Source organism: Myotis myotis, unplaced genomic scaffold (genome assembly GCF_014108235.1).
Source record: "Myotis myotis isolate mMyoMyo1 unplaced genomic scaffold, mMyoMyo1.p scaffold_m19_p_1, whole genome shotgun sequence".
NCBI classification, from domain to species: Eukaryota; Metazoa; Chordata; class Mammalia; order Chiroptera; family Vespertilionidae; genus Myotis; species Myotis myotis.
In genome coordinates, this window is record NW_023416313.1 from 178,419,254 (window position 1) to 178,435,156 (window position 15,903).

The window sequence follows — 15,903 nt, forward strand, 5'->3', positions numbered from 1 at the left end:
TGCTAATTTGTTTTAAGAAAATGTTCACAGGTGTTCTGGATAAAAAAAAAAATGTTGCTGTTTTTCGTCTCCAAACATATAAGAAACCTGCTCAGAGCCAGACTGCTTCTGGGGCTGATTCATGCCAGAAGCAGGCTCCCCACCACCTGTAACTCACCCTCTCTCAGTTGATGAAGAATGTGGGGTGGAAAGTCCTGGCCTGAGGAGGGATGTTTCTGATGAGGTCATGGGGAGGGAATGCCTGCCTCAGCAGAGGTGGGAGCCTGGGCAACTGCCAGGAACCAGGTCTGGGAAGCACAGGCCCTCAGACAGAGGGGGAGGAATCTTGCACTTGCCCTGTGCTTAGAAATCTCTGGGGGTCTCAACAAGGTGCTTCATAGTTTCACCCTCCTGCAGGCTCAAGCTGCAAGGAAAAAACAATGGGCTTTTATCCTCCCCTGACTAGGAGAGGCCTTAACCTTGAGTTAACCTTGACGATCTGACCACAGCTAAGGCCTGCCACAACTCAAAACATTCAGACACAGCAAAGCTGCCCAACACACTGATTATAATGTTTTCTAAAGTTTCAGTGGTCTATGAACAATTTTCAGAGGCTTCTATGGCAGACCAGCAGGCCCTACTCCAGACACGCTGAATCAGAAACTTAGAGGATATGCCCTGGAAATCTGGGTTTTAAATAAAACTCCCAGCTGATTCTGATGGGCAGCCTGAACTACTGGCTAAAGGATGACATCCATACCCTTAATCCTGGCACTTAGGGCCTCTGGAACTGGCCCTGCTCCGTGCTGGTGGAGCATCACAGTGGGAAACACAGATTGTGTAGTGATGGCACAATAACAGCTAACATGTATTGGGTGCAAGTATCAAACTAAGATACCTGGCCCTTAAATGATTCACCATTTAACCTGCACACTGGCTGTCATGACCATTCTGCAGACGAGGAAATGGAAGTGTAGAATGGCTAAATAATTTGTCCAGGAACACACAGGCAGGAAGTGTAGAAATTGGAACTGAAACTGAGATGTCAAATTCCACAGTCCGTGCACTTGACCTAGGCCCTAGGTCAGCCGTGGGCAAACTACGGCCGGCCCGTTTGAAATGAATAAAACTAAAAAAAAAAAAAAAAAGACCGTACCCTTTTATGTAATGATGTTTACTTTGAATTTATATTAGTTCACACAATCACTCCATCCATGCTTTTGTTCCGGCCCTCCGGTCCAGTTTAAGAACCCATTGTGGCCCTCGAGTCAAAAAGTTTGCCCACCCCTGCCCTAGGTCCTAGGGTGACCAACTAGCCTCACTTGCCGGGGCCTGAAGGGCTCCACAACACATGGGGCTTTCTGTGCTGAAACAGGGAAGTCCTGGGCAGACTGAGGCAAGTTAGTCATCCCCTGTTCACTTGGAGATTTCTGCCTGAAATCAAAGCTCAACTCTACCACTTACTAGAACCAGTATGAGCGTATGACATCAGGCAAGCCAGCCCATCACAAAGCTCCCAGGTTCCTCATCTGAAAACAGGAATTATCACATCTATCCCAGAAGGCGGTTGTCAGCATTAAACGAGATAGTGCGTGTAGCAACATCCAGCTGTGTACCTGGCCCTGACAGGAAAGGCGAGCTCCCCTGCAGACCCACCTGCTAAAGCACTTCACTGCGTTGTGTTTACTTCAAATCTGGGGAAAGCCTCAGCCGTTATCCCTTCAAATAAATCTTCTCCTCGTGCCCTCCATTCTCTTCTTCTGGAGCTACCCAATTAAACGTGTGTTGGTGTCTCTCAAGCCTACGTTTCTCAGGAGTTTTCTTGCATTTTGCCAATCCTGTGTGTGTGTACTTAGGGTGACGTTCCCAGCACTCTCTTCCACCGCATTCATTCTTGCGTCAGCTGCACCCAGCTCCACTTGATATTGAGTATTGAGCTTATCAGTGAGGACGTCTTTCATTAACAGGATTTGTAGTTGGTTTTTCTTCAGACCCATCTGGTCTTGCCTCTTATTTGCCTGCATTTTGTTTTGCAAATCACTTGAGTGTTCAAGGTAATTTCTCTTTGTAGCTCTTACAAACACTTCTCCCAGTTACCAGTTTTAATGGCCATCTTTCTTGGAATCCCTTGCCTCCTGGTTTGGAATCTAGGTGTGCAGAGGCCGGCCTCTGGTGCTGGCGCTTGCTATAGTTTGCTGTGCATTTTTCCTCCCTCTGTGGTCATTCCTCCCTCCCTCTTTAGCTGTCCTGTTGCCTCCGCTCTGACCTAGTTCAGAACCAAGTCTGTTATCAGGGACTCCAGGTTGTCTCTGGGGCTGACTCTGGCGAGGGGACAGATCTGAGCACAGAGTCGGGGCCAGCATTGCCCAGGACCTGGTTCCACCGCTGGCCCTGTCTGCTTCTGCCTCCCTCCGAATGCAGCTGGAGGGGAATGGGAGCCCAGGCAGGGGTCACTGCTCTCCTCCAGTCTCCTTTCAGGGGTAGGGAAGCCCTTCCGGATCCCACACAGGGGACCTAGCTCTTGTCCTTACCTGACTTGGGGTATGTTTACTCACCATTCTGTCAAGAGGAGCTGGAATGGCCAGTTTCCCCGGTCTGCTCCCAGACCCAGAGCCACACTCCCCTGCCTCATCTACCACCCCTCCCCCCATGTCTTATGCTGTTTACTAAACCCTGGGATGTTTATCTTGTGTCTAAGTGTGCTTGTATCATTTTGGTTTTCTCTTATTTCTAGTCTGTCTTTACTCAGTATTTAGAGAACAGAGGAACACTTTACAAAGCCACTTTGAATTGGGTATTTCCCTGAAATTGTGTTTTAAAAGAAACCAAGGAAGATTCCAAGTTCTCATGAATGTTTTCTTTGGCATTTAAAATGGTAGCCCTGAGCAACCAACAGAAAGAACAAGGAGGCCACACTGTGATAACAGCACCTTTCGCTGACTTTTCCAGACCAACCCCGTCACACAGGGTGGGAAGGGAGACCGGAAAATCCCTATGCCTGGCGCTCCCTCCTTTGAGAATCTACTGGTAACTCCCTGCATACCTTGGTGCCATTTACTTAACTTCTGGTCTCTCCCTGTTAAACTGAGACCTCTTCCAGGTCTGAAAGTCTGCGGTTCTCTAACCAAAGGGCAGCGTCACCCAGCGCCCTGTGACCCTGAAGCAGTGTCACGGGTGTTTCCTTCTTATCGAACCCCCTACCCCCCCACCCCACTTCAGATGGCTGAGGTGATTACAGAGGTCACAGAAATTACAGAATCCAGCAAGTCTGTTTGGGCTTCACAGAGTTCGTGCTCAAATGCTACTTATGCTTTTCATGTTTCCTCGGACACAAACTTCAATTCCTAACTAGTGTTTCAGAAAGGCCCCACTGAGGGGCGAGAGGAGCTGCTGAAGACAGCAGGAGTCCTGTCTCCATTCCACGGAGGAAGGCACTGCAGGCAGCAGAGGCTGAGTAACTTGCGCAAGGTCACTCAGCAAACAGAGAAGGCAGACTTGAATGCAGGTCCATCAGCTTCCACAGCCCCCTAACCCCCCACCCCAATCCCTCCCGCCAGATGGAAGGGTCAGGATGCGGAGCGATTGGCATGACAACAGGGATAGGATCTCTCCATCCCCGTTCTCCTGGCTCCAGGGGCAATTGCTCAGGCAGGGGAATTGCAGCAGCCCACAGGTGTTTACCAGCAAGGCCAGCTCCCACTCCAGGTATTCCACAAATATCCTACAAATATCCCCCAAATCTTGCCAATTTTGGATTTTATTAAAATCGCAGGGTGCATATTTTACAGATCAAGTCTGATCTCCTTCTCTACTCACCCTCACTTACCCCTCCGAGCAGGGTTATAACCTCAGAGCAAAGCTCCTTTGCCAAGGAAAATAGCCCTCAACTTACTGTTGTTTTCTTGGCGTCATAATTCCCAGCTCAGGGCAAGACTGCGAAGCTGGGAAGTTGTTCATCCCCACCACCCTGATGCCTCTCTCTCTTTGCTCCCTCATCTCCCTTCAGAGTCCCTGTCACCCTTACCTCCACCTCACCCTCTGGGCTTCTTTACCGCCCCCTCCTCACTCACAGGGGAGAAGGCAGACATTACTGTGGCCGCAAGAGGCTGCTTCCCCAGAGCTCTCCATATTCCTTGTTTTTGCTGATTGTTTTTGTGATTGGATGATTAATACGTGTCCATCATAGAAAATGTGTCCATTCACTATACTTTTCTAACTTAGTTGTCCTACATGCAAGTACATCTTTTTAATGTTGTCTGTCTTCTGTGCTGTTCCTGTAAGTTTGCTATTAAAATACATTAAACTATAAAAAAAGAAAGAAAATGTGAAAAATACAAAAAATACAGCAAAAATCAAAACCCATAATCCCACCACCCAGACAAACCTCCATTAACTCTTTACTATATTTCCTTTCAGTTCTTTGTCTGTGTGTGTGTGTGTGTGTGTGTGTGTGTGTGTGTGTATTCATTCTAGGGCCTGTTTCAAGGCAATATTTTTCCATTGTTGTGCCTGCCAATTCCTGCCCCAGTGTCACAGGGCTTACATTATTATTGTTTTACTAGAGGCCCAATGCACAAAATTCTTGCAAGAGTAGGCCTTCCTATCCCCGGCTGCCGGCACCAGCTTCCCTCTGACACCTGGGACCCGGATTTCCCTCACAGCCGGCTTCTTCTGGAAGGACATCCGGTCTAATTAGCATATTACACTTTTATTATTATAGATAATAGACTGTAATCCTGATGGCTCAAATGCTCCATCATCACTTTTGTTTCAACATATTAAAAATTATTCTCAACTATTTTTCTCTTTCCTGATGAATTTTAGATTCATTGTGATAAACAGCTAAATAAGCCCATTGCTTTTTTGATTGAAAGTTTATTAAATTTAAAAATTAATTGGGTACAATATTCAAATTTTCCATCCAGAAATATGATATATAGTGATTTATTTAGTTATACCTTCATTAATATCTTCCATTGAAGCAAAAAGATTTCCTTCAAGTGAATCCTATACACTTGTGTTGAGGTTTTTATATATTTTTTATTTTTATTGGGAATTGGGGTCTCTTTTCTCTAATTGCTTCTAACTATTATCTAGCTTCTAACCTGCATCTAGCTATTATCTTACTTTCCCTGAATAATTCTAATAGTTTTTCTATTGATTCCCTCCTTTTCCTAGGAAGATAATTATATTACCTGCAAATAATAATAATTTTATCTTCTATTTTATATGTATAATTTTATACAACTTCAAGAGCCATGTTAAATAATATCAGTAAAATCAGTGGTCTTGTCTTAATTTACTATGGATAATTTTATCCCCATTGAGGAACTATTTTTCTAATGTTAGTTTTTTTATTTTTAAATCAGGAAGGGATATGGAAACTTACCAGATACATTTCATTATATCTTGAAGTTATCATATTGTTTTTCTTATTTTACCTGTTGATGTCAGAAATGACCTTCATAATTTCTTAATACTAAAATATCTTTACATTATGGAATCAAACCTATCTTTTCCTGGTGGAATTTTATAATGTAGCATCGAATTTGATTCATTAATATTATATTTAGGATTTTCAAAACTACTATATACACTATTGAGATTAGTTTACAGCAGCATGTCCCAACATGTATAGAACTCACTCTGCTATGAGTTGTGCTGCCAGAAAAGGGGAGGGGAGATGATAGTAGGGGAGGGAAGGGGAGGGGAGGGGACAGGAGGAGAAGGGAGGAGAGGGGACAGTAAGGGAGGAAAGGGGAAAGTAGGAAATCTCTGTCTTGAAACTGGTTTGGGAAATGCTACACATCTTTCCCGGGGATTCACAAGATACATTCTCCTTTTAAAGGTTCCGAGACAAGCTAGAGTTAAGAAAAAAAAGGAGAGACATTTGTGCTTAAATTTGTATAATCCAGCATTTCCCAAAACAATTGCCTTTAGAGCCCCTGTAACGTCTTACAGAGCTCGGGTCTGAGGTGGCATTTGGAAACACTCTTTGTCAGTTTGGGTACCAGAATCATACTGATTTCAGTAGAAAGCCTCTCCCTTCTCTGAAGTTCTAATAAAAGGCTTATCATCAATCATACTCTATTGTTACTGTACACAGTAAGATACTGTTTTCTGTAGCCACCTGCCAGTCAAAGTTTATGCTGTCAGTTTTGTGATTCGGAGATATTGTCTGACTCTGGGTGACTTTGGGATCTCAAGGATGCAGAAAAACTCTGAACCTTCAAGTGGATCCAATTTGGGGGTGTCTTTATTTAACCTTCCTGCCATACCTGAGCTTATCTTTCCCAGTCTTTTCCCTGTTTCACGGGGCTCTGTGGCCTTGGCCCTCCACCTGTGACGGAGGAGCAGCCTGACTCTTCAACTCAAAGTGCCTTGTGGGCCCAGATGACTTTCTGCCACCCCTTACCTTGCTTGCAGTCTAAAACCATCTGCTCCTCTGTAGAAGCCTCTTTGCTCACTCGTCTCCTCCTAACTCAAAAAAGTACCCCACCTGATTCTAATGCACAGCCAAGATGTAAACCAAGTATCCGGACATAAAGATTGAAGAGGTATGGGCACACAGCTGTGAAGTTCTAAATCTATTTCTTTACCTCTTCTTCCCCTGCCTCCCTCCCTCTATCCCGGAAACTCCCCTCCCTAATCCCATTCTCTGAGCACCCACATCTGGACTGAGATGTGCTCCTGAGTTCATCACCACCTAGGGCTCCACTTCCTACTCTCAGATCCCAAAGTTGCATTTAGAAAGGGCCTTCATGGGGTTACTGAATGGTGACAAATAAGGCACAGAGAGCCAAGGGGCAGTGGGCCTTTCGGGAATCTGTTCAGTCCACCAGCAGCAGCCGTCTGCTCTGTTGAGTGTTCAGGGGTAGACTAGTTCTCCCTGGTGTGACCACTCTCCCTCCCCCCTCACCACCTCAGAACTCTCAGGAGAGACTCATATCTTGCTTCTTGCCTATGGCCAGAGCGGCCCCAGTTACACAGTCCAAGGAAGGCGAGGCCTGTCGCAGGGCAGGTATTGACCCAGCCTGGGAGCTCATTCACCCCTCAACATCATCCCCACCCCTCACTGCCACCCCCCACTCAGGCATTTTCTTCATGACCCAGAGAGGAGCAGCAGTGCCTACAGTCTCTGGAAACTGCCTACACCCGTGGTCGGCAAACTGCGGCTCGTGAGCCACATGCGGCTCTTTGGCCCCTTGAGTGTGGCTCTTCCACAAAATACCACGTGCGGGTGCTCACATACAGTGCGATTGAAACTTCGTATCCCATGTGCAGAAGTCGGTATTTTGTGGAAGAGCCACACTCAAGGGGCCAAAGAGCCTCATGAGGCTCGCGAGCCGCAGTTTGCCGACCACTGGCTAGACATATGGTTTTAGAGGCCTTTGTGGGGGGTCAGCCTTCCTTGTCGCAGGCCCTTGATGCTTTGCTAGGGAGGAGGGGATTCCCTCCAGCCAGCAGCACTGGACATGTTCTGGAATTCACCTGGATTCATTAGAAGACATGAGAGGAGGTGCACAGGGGCATTGACTGGAGGTACCAGAGCAAGGCCACTTGAATAAGCCATTGAGAGTGAGGTGTTAGTGCAAAGGAAGCCAGCTATTGGTTGGTTATTGCTTGTTATCTGATTTACATGTTTAAAATCTAAGCAGTCAGGCCCCAAGTTTATGCTCTTAACCTCTGACACTCAGAAGATTAACATAACTGAAACATTTACATGTTTCCGTCTATCATTTATTGCAGTGGATCCCTGTAGCCTTAAGTCAATGGTGTAATTTGCAAAGGGCTCCCCTACCTTTGCACAGTATTAGATGGTTGGCTTCTCAGCCATCAGCCAGGTAAAGGTGCTATCACTGCTGCAGTCTGGCTATTGATCCTTTTTGGCCTCATTTCTTGAACTGCAGAACCAAAAGCGCACGCTGACCTCAGAGCTGCTCTCCGGGGAGGTTCTAAAGGTGAATGAGTCCTCGATGGCAGAGAACTGGCAGTCTCTGACTGAAGAGGCTAATGAGTCAAACATTCCCATAATGCCTGTTTCCAATTTCTCCTTTCAATGAACATTTACTCGTCCCCTACAGTGTATGGCAGCTTGTGCCTGCTTCAGTTATGTTCATCTTCTGAGTGTCAGAGGTTAAGGGCATAAACTCAGGGCCTGACTGCTTAGATTTTAATCCCAGCTCCCTACTTCCCAGCTGAGTAAGTAACTTCACTTCTCTGAGCCTAGGTTTCCTCATCTGTTGGTGAAGATAATACGAGTACCTCCCTCATAGCGCTGCTAGAGAACAAATGGCTTACATTGTGCCAAGCGCATAGTAAGTGCTCAACAAATTTTCACTGTAAGATGATGATTACTACATAGCACTCTCACAGAATGAGCTCCCACAAGCTTATTGGATTGATTGAGTTGGCACCTGAACTCTAACATAGTGTCTTTCTAACTTACCTGATGATTTTTTTTATTTTTTTTTTTTGATTTTTTTTTAAAAAATATATTTTATTGAGTTTTTACAGAGAGGAAAGGAGAGAGATAGAGAGTTAGAAACATCGATGAGAGAGAAACATCGACCAGCTGCCTCCTGCACACTCCCCACTGGAGATGTGCCCGCAACCAAGGTACATGCCCCTGACCGGAATCGAACCTGGGACCTTTCAGTCCGCAGGCCGACGCTCTATCCACTGAGCCAAACCGGTTTCGGCCTGATGATTTTTTAAAACTACCGAAGGCACTTGTTAAACATACAGATTCCAGGCCCCTGCCCTGAAGATTCTGATTCCGTACAGGCATACCTTGGAGCTATTGCAGGTTCGGGTCTAGACCACCACTATGAAGTGAGTGTCACAATAAAGCAAGTCATCACATAGAGGAGGGTCTTGCCTTCAAAAAACGCAACGTCTGTGAAGCACAATAAAGCAAAGTTCAATAAAGTGAGGCGTGCCTGTGGGTCCAGCATGGAGCCTAGGAGTGTTTGTTTAACAAATGGCCCAGGAGATCGTAAGGAGGGGCTTCGGGAAACTGCTCTCATGGGACTCAGAGGCACAAGCCCCGACTCTGACAGTTAGCGGGGCTTTGGGAAAGCTCACACTGTCTCCTCATCCATTTATTCAGGAGAGGCTTCCTGGGAGACAGAGAATTGGGGGGAGAGTCCCAAAAGGACTGGAACAAAGGGAGAAACCTGGGCTCACAGACAAGACCCTTCCTGTCTGCTGCAGGATCGGAGACAGCAGGAGAGGACGTGGTCATGGGGGGTTAGCCAGGGCCGTCACACAGGACCCAGGCACTTCATTGAGAATCACACACATTCGGAGTCCTGGACTGCCTGGCATCTGGCCAGTCTCCCCAGGGGTGTGACCTTCTCTGTACTCAGGATAAAATCCTGAGGTCCCCATACACAGGCCCATTTTTCCCAGAAAGTCTAACCTAGTTATTGAATCATGTGTGCATTGATTCAACCACACCTGAGCATGAAGCTGAGTGTGAGCCTGTGACAGAGAGCTGCCGTACAGTCTCTCTGTGAAGAAGCTCCAAGCTTGGTGTTCAGTGGGAAGGGCATGTGAACAGATACTAGCAACTCGAAGTGAAAAGTGTGTGCTAATGGCATGCACAAAGGCCCATGGGACCTCCAGGACAGGGGAGCTCTCCCCGGGGAGGGGAAATGTTGCAATCGTCAAAGGCTTCTCAAAGGAGCTGAGCCTGCTTTTGAAGAATGAGAGAGTGCAGCCAGACTGCCAACCCAAGAAAAGGTATTCTAGTTAAAAAACAAAACAAAACAAAACTAGCTGGTTTAGAAGGGCCCATGTGTGGCTGGAATGCAGAGGGCTGGGCATGGGGTTGGGGAGGTAAGTGGGTCTGGCTCCCAAAGATCCCTGGCTTCCGTGAAAGAGTCTGGTGATGGAAATCACCGAGGGACTTGGTGAATTGGTTCCATTAACCAAAGGAAGAGCAAAAGGTGGAGGGATCAGGGGTAAACAGCCTGAATTTGGTTTGAGACAAGTTGAGTTTGAGTCACCAGTAGGGCCTCCACAGGGAGAGGTCCAGGAGGCTGTTAGAACAGCCTGGGCTCCAGCAAGAGACCCAGGCTGGACGTAGAGATTGAGAATCCTTATCATGAAGCAGAGAGTTGATGCTGGGGCAGAAAAGGAAACATCCCTCCTTCCCCAGGGAGAGCAGCAGCGACAAGAAAGCCACAGGATGGCTTTTGTCACTAACAAGGTCGTTCGCCCCCATAAGAACTGCAAGCCCTCACTGGCCAGGGACAGGAGGCAGCACTCCATGTAACGGAGCCTTCTGGGGACTTGCCCCACCCATTCTGGCCCAGTCTCTGCCTGACGCTGAATCAGGCCCCATGTTACCTATTGAACAAGTCACCTCTGGTGAAAGGAGTGTGGCTTCATAGTCATTTTGCAACTTTCTGAATGTGTTTTCAAGGCTTTGGAACAACAAGCGGGGGCTATATGCCTTTGGATCACTGTAAGGAAAGAGTAAGTTACAGCCATCTTCCCTAGCTCTGGGCAGGCAGGGGCAGGGCACTCTGAAATTGTCCTTTGCTCTTCCCCAGCCAAAGATTCCGCCACCCACCTATCCTGATGCTTTAAGTTACCCCCTCCCTCCCCCCCCCCCACCACCACCCCTACCTAAGTCACATTTACAACCCTGCAGAAGTGGGCAGGAATGTGTTGCCTTGGGTTGGGAAGTCAGCGGTATTTATTGGTGCTCCAGCTCTCTGCTCTTTCTACCTGTCACCTCTGTTTAGATAACTGCAACAGTTGCCTGATGGCCAAGCATCTGGAATTTCCAATTGCCAGCAGGACATTTATGGCTGAGATAATATATATATATATCTTTGTTGTTAAGAAGGAGCTTTGGAGTCTGACTGAGTTTGAAACCCGGTTCCACTTCTTACTACCTATTTGGTCTTCATCTTTCTTGTCTCATTTTCTTTATCTGTGAAATGAGAATAGGAAAGGACTTAACCCCTTAGGGCTGTGGTGAGAAGATAAAGAGCTTGTATACATAAATGTCTACAACAATGCCTGGCACACAGTAAGCACACAATAAAAATTAGCTATGCTTATCTTCTTTCAGAAGTCCTGCTCTCACTTCAAACTCCTATGTCCAAGACGAAGAAATAGGTCCTTAGTTCTGGCCTGGTTCCTCCGTTAAGAAGCTCTGGAGGCTCCTATTTAACAGACAAGGAAATGAGGCACAGGGTGGTGAGGTGACTTGCTCAAGGTCACACAGCAAGCCAAAAGGAAAACTGGGGCTCAACTCATGGCACGTGTAAACAACCCCAGAAGAACAGTTTAGACTCAGCACCAAAGTGACCTGGTTCCCCTATTGAAAATACAGATTCCTGGGGTTCCCCTATTGGATTCTGATTCAGTAAATCTAGAGTGGAGCCCCAATTACTATTTTAACAAGCACGTCTACGCCCCTTCCCACAACCAGGTGTTCTGATTCAGGTAGTCCCCACTTTGAAAAATGCCTCTCAAGCCCTAGCTGATTTGGCTCAGTGGATAGGAGGGTCCCGGATTTCATTCCAGTCAAGGGCACATGCCCAGGTTGTGGGCTGTATCCCCAGTAGGGAGTGTGCAGGAGGCAGCCGATCAATGATTCTCTCTCATCATTGATGTTTCTATCTCTATCTCCCCCTCTCCCTTCCTCTCAGAAATCAATAAAAATATATTTTTTTTAAAAAAAGGAAAGAGAGGAAACCAAGATGGCAGCATAGGTAAACACCGGAGATTGCTGCCTCGCATAACCACTTCAAGAATACAACTAAAAGACAGAACGGGCATCACCCAGAACCACAGGAAGGCTGGCTGAGTGGAAATACTACAACTGGAAGGAAAGAGAAAAGCATACCAGGACTTAGAGGAGCTGCTGTATGGAAGTTAAGTGCACAGGTACGGAGGCAGACGCAGAAAGGGCTGGCGGCTGAGGACACGGTTGGCTTTTTCAATCCGAAGGGAGTCCCAAACTCCCAACTGCTCTGAACTCCAGTTCCGGGCGAGTCTCTGGGGACCCTGACTGATACGGGGAGAGGCTGTCTGGCATCGTTCACATCTCCAGGGCGGCTTTCTCTCAGAGGTGCTTGCAGCGATTACCCAGACACTGAGACTCGGGGCCTCTTAGGGCAGGACTGACGATCAGCCACAGCTGTTTGCTCCACCCTATTGATCCCCTGGGACCCCGCCCCACCCAAGCTGTGCACGGAGGCTTTTGCAATCTGAAAATTACCTAACAAACTTGCAGCTGGCCCAAGGCCTCAGGGCAACTTGCATGCCTTCACAGCTGAGTTCCTGCTGAGTAGCCTCAGGCAAAGGCTAGATTAGCACCTCCTGAAAGATCCAGGAGGCAGTATACCCTGTGGTCACAGTGGGACCATCCAGATTGCAACCCATCGGACCCATAAGGGACACACTCAGGGGGCAGACTCAGTGAGCACCAAAGCCCCACTGAAGAAAGTCTTGCCCCAGAGGGGTGTCTCCAGCACAGAAGTTCTCCCACTGAAGACAGCTGATTCTCACAGCCAATTGGCCTGGAGGTCAATTCCTCCCAGTGATACCTACAACAATCAAGGCTTAACTACAACAAGACTGTGTACAAAGCCCACAAGGGGGTGCACCAAGAATGTCCACCTCAGGTAATTGGGGAGGCTGAGCCACTGGGTCCTATAGGACACCTAACACAGAAAGCCACTCCATCAACACAGGGAAGCACAAAAAATGCAAAGACAAAGAAATAGGACACAAATGACAGAAATGGAGGAAAGCAAATGACTGGATATAGAGTTCAAAACCACACTTTTAAGGTTTTTCAAGAACTTTCTAGAAGCCACCGATAAATTTAGTAAGACCCTCAAAAAGACTGGTGAGACCGCTGATAAATGTAGTGAGATCCTCAACAAATCTAGTCAGACCCTCGATGTTATGATAAAGGACCAACTGGAAATTAAGCATACACTGACTGCAATAAAGAATATTATACAGACTCCCAACAGCAGACTAGAGGATCACAAGAATCAAGTCAACGATTTGAAATACGAAGAAGCAAAAAACACCCAACTGGAAAAGCAAAATGAAAAAAGAATCCAAAAATATGAAGGTAGTGTAAGGATCCTCTGGGACAGCTTCAAGCGTACCAACATCCAAATTATAGAGGTGCCAGAAGAAGAGAGAGAGAGCAAGATATTGAAAACCTATTTGAAGAAATAATGACAGAAAACTCCCCCTACCTGGTGAAAGAAATAGACTTACAAGTCCAGGAACCACCAAGAACCCCAAACAAAAGGAATCCAAAGAGGACCACACCAAGACACATCATAATTAAAATGCCAAGAGCAAAAGACAAAGAGAGAATCTTAAAAGCAGCAAGAGAAAGAAACTCAGTTACCTACAAGAGAGTACCCATACGACTGTCTGCTGATTTCTCAACAGAAACTTTGCAGGCCAGAAGGGAGTGGCAAGAAGTATTCAAAGTGATGAGTACCAAGAACCTACAACTTAGATTACTTTACCCAGCAAAGCTATCATTCAGAATTGAAGGTCAGATAAAGAGCTTCACAGATAAGAAAAAGCTAAAGGAGTTCATCACCACCAAACCAGGATTATATGAAATGCTGAAAGGTATCCTTTAAGAAGAGGAAGAAGAAGAAAAAGGTAAAGATACAAATTATGACCAACAAATACACATCTATCAACAAGTGAATCTAAAAATCAAGTGAATAAATAATCTGATGAACAGAATGAACTGGTGAATATAATAGAATCAGGGGCATAGAAAGGGAATGGACTGACTATTCTTGGGGGGGAAAGGAGTGTGGGGGGGCGGGAAGAGACTGGACAAAAATCGTACACCTATGGATGAGGACAGTGGGGGGGGGAGGGGGTAAGGGCAGAGGGTGGGGTGGGAACCAGGTGGAGGGGAGCTATGGGGGGGAAAAAAGAGGAACAACTGTAATAATCTGAACAATAAAGATTTAATTAAAAAAAAAAGAAAGAAAGAAAAAAAATGCTTCTTAGGAGTCAGTCTCCCTCATGTGGCTCCACTGGAGATGAATCCCAGTAAGGCCCTCTGGCTAGCCCTGGGTTGCTCTCTCTGGAAACACCGGTGCATTGCAGTTACTGAGCGTGGCTGCAGACCCTGAATGGCATTTCAGGAATTTGGTCACATTCTTTCATACTCTCATCCTGAAAAGGAACCTCACCCTTTCAGACAAAGATGCACCTGTACCCCTGCAAAATGAGCGGGACATTCAACACCAGGATTATCATTCCACTGGCCATTGTTTACTGCAAGAGGAATGCTGGAAGCGAGAGGGCTTGTGGGTACTCTCATTCATTGCACCTGCCTCCTCCATGGGTGACCTCATCAAAGGCTCACTGCATGTTAACACTGCCTCAGAAGCTTTTGTCCTCCCTTTCCTACAACAGTGACTGTGTGGCCCTATATCTCTGCCTCTCAGTAATCACTCCTTTCAGAGGAAGGAAATCAAAGAGGAGCAACCTGTTTGAAGAAAGAACAAATATTTGAAGAACATGTTTGTAGAGATAGTGGCAAGAGCTACAGTTCTTTGTGTCTGGTTTTTGAGGGGCCCTGGCTATGGACAACCATCGCTGGGAAAAGAGAAAACATTCCAGAAGACAGTAAGTCTGAGATGTCACTTCAAAAAAGGTGACAGTCATCAGCTTGTGGAGGATTTTATTGTGGAGGGTTTTACTTCTCAGCTTTTGATTTTTTTCTAGCTCGGAGCTAGTACCCACGCCTGTATCCTTTCATTTTCATTTCTGAATCATCACTGGTACATAGAGATAACAAGGTCTGCGGAATACCGTGTGATAACTGTCCTTTGGCAGCCTCAGATTGCCAGCAGTGTGGCCTGCAATGGGAAGTGCTTAACCTCCAGGATCACCCAGAATGTATTTCAGTCCCAGGTCTGCTGGTCACTGGCTGTGGGGCCTTGGACGGGTTACTTAACTCTGTGCGGCTCAGCTTTCCTTTCTATAGAATGGGAATACTCATATTGAATTTACAGGGCTTTGTGCTCATCAAAGGATATAGTGAATGAATGTCTGGCATGACGCCCTTCATAAGATATTCAATAAATAGTTGTTGTTATTTTTCTATTTTCTTCTTGGTAAATAAAGATGGGAAATAATTGTGCCATTGCTCAATTAAAGGACAGAAAACAAATCACTTTTAGGGTAGTAGAAAAGGAAATGTTAAGAAAGAATATTTCAATGGAATACTATGCTGCGGTAAAAAAAAAAAAAAAAAAAAAAAAAAAAAAAAAAAAAAAAGGAACTCTTGCCTTTTGCAACAGCATGGATGGAACTGGAGAGCATTATGCTAAGTGAAATAAGCCAGTCAGAGAAAGATAAATACCACATGATCTCACTCATTTGTGGATTATAGAGAACAACATAGACTGATGAAAAGGGACAGACTCAAAGACTGAGAAACAGCAATCAGGCTATCAATTCCCAGAAGGAAAGTAGGGGAGGGCAGGGGTAAGGGGAAGAGATCAACCGAAGGACTTGTATACATGTATATAAGCCATACCAATGGACATGGACAACAGGGGGATGGGAGCATAAGTGTGCGGGGTGGGGGGAGGTTGGGGTTAATGGGGGGGATGAGGACACATTTGTAATACCTTAACTAATAATAAAAAAAAAGAAAAAAGAAAAAAAAAAGAAAGAATATTTGAACCAATCCAGCAGTAGGCAATAAAGCAGGAAAAAAAGAGAAGAAAAGACAAAACAGGTAGTAATTAGAAAACAAAAAATGGTAGAAGTCAGTCAATATGTCAATAATCACAAAAAATTTAAACAGATTAAATTCATCTGCTAAAGAACACATTTTCAGATTGGATTTATTTTTTCCATTTATTCATTCATTCAAGAAATAATTATTGA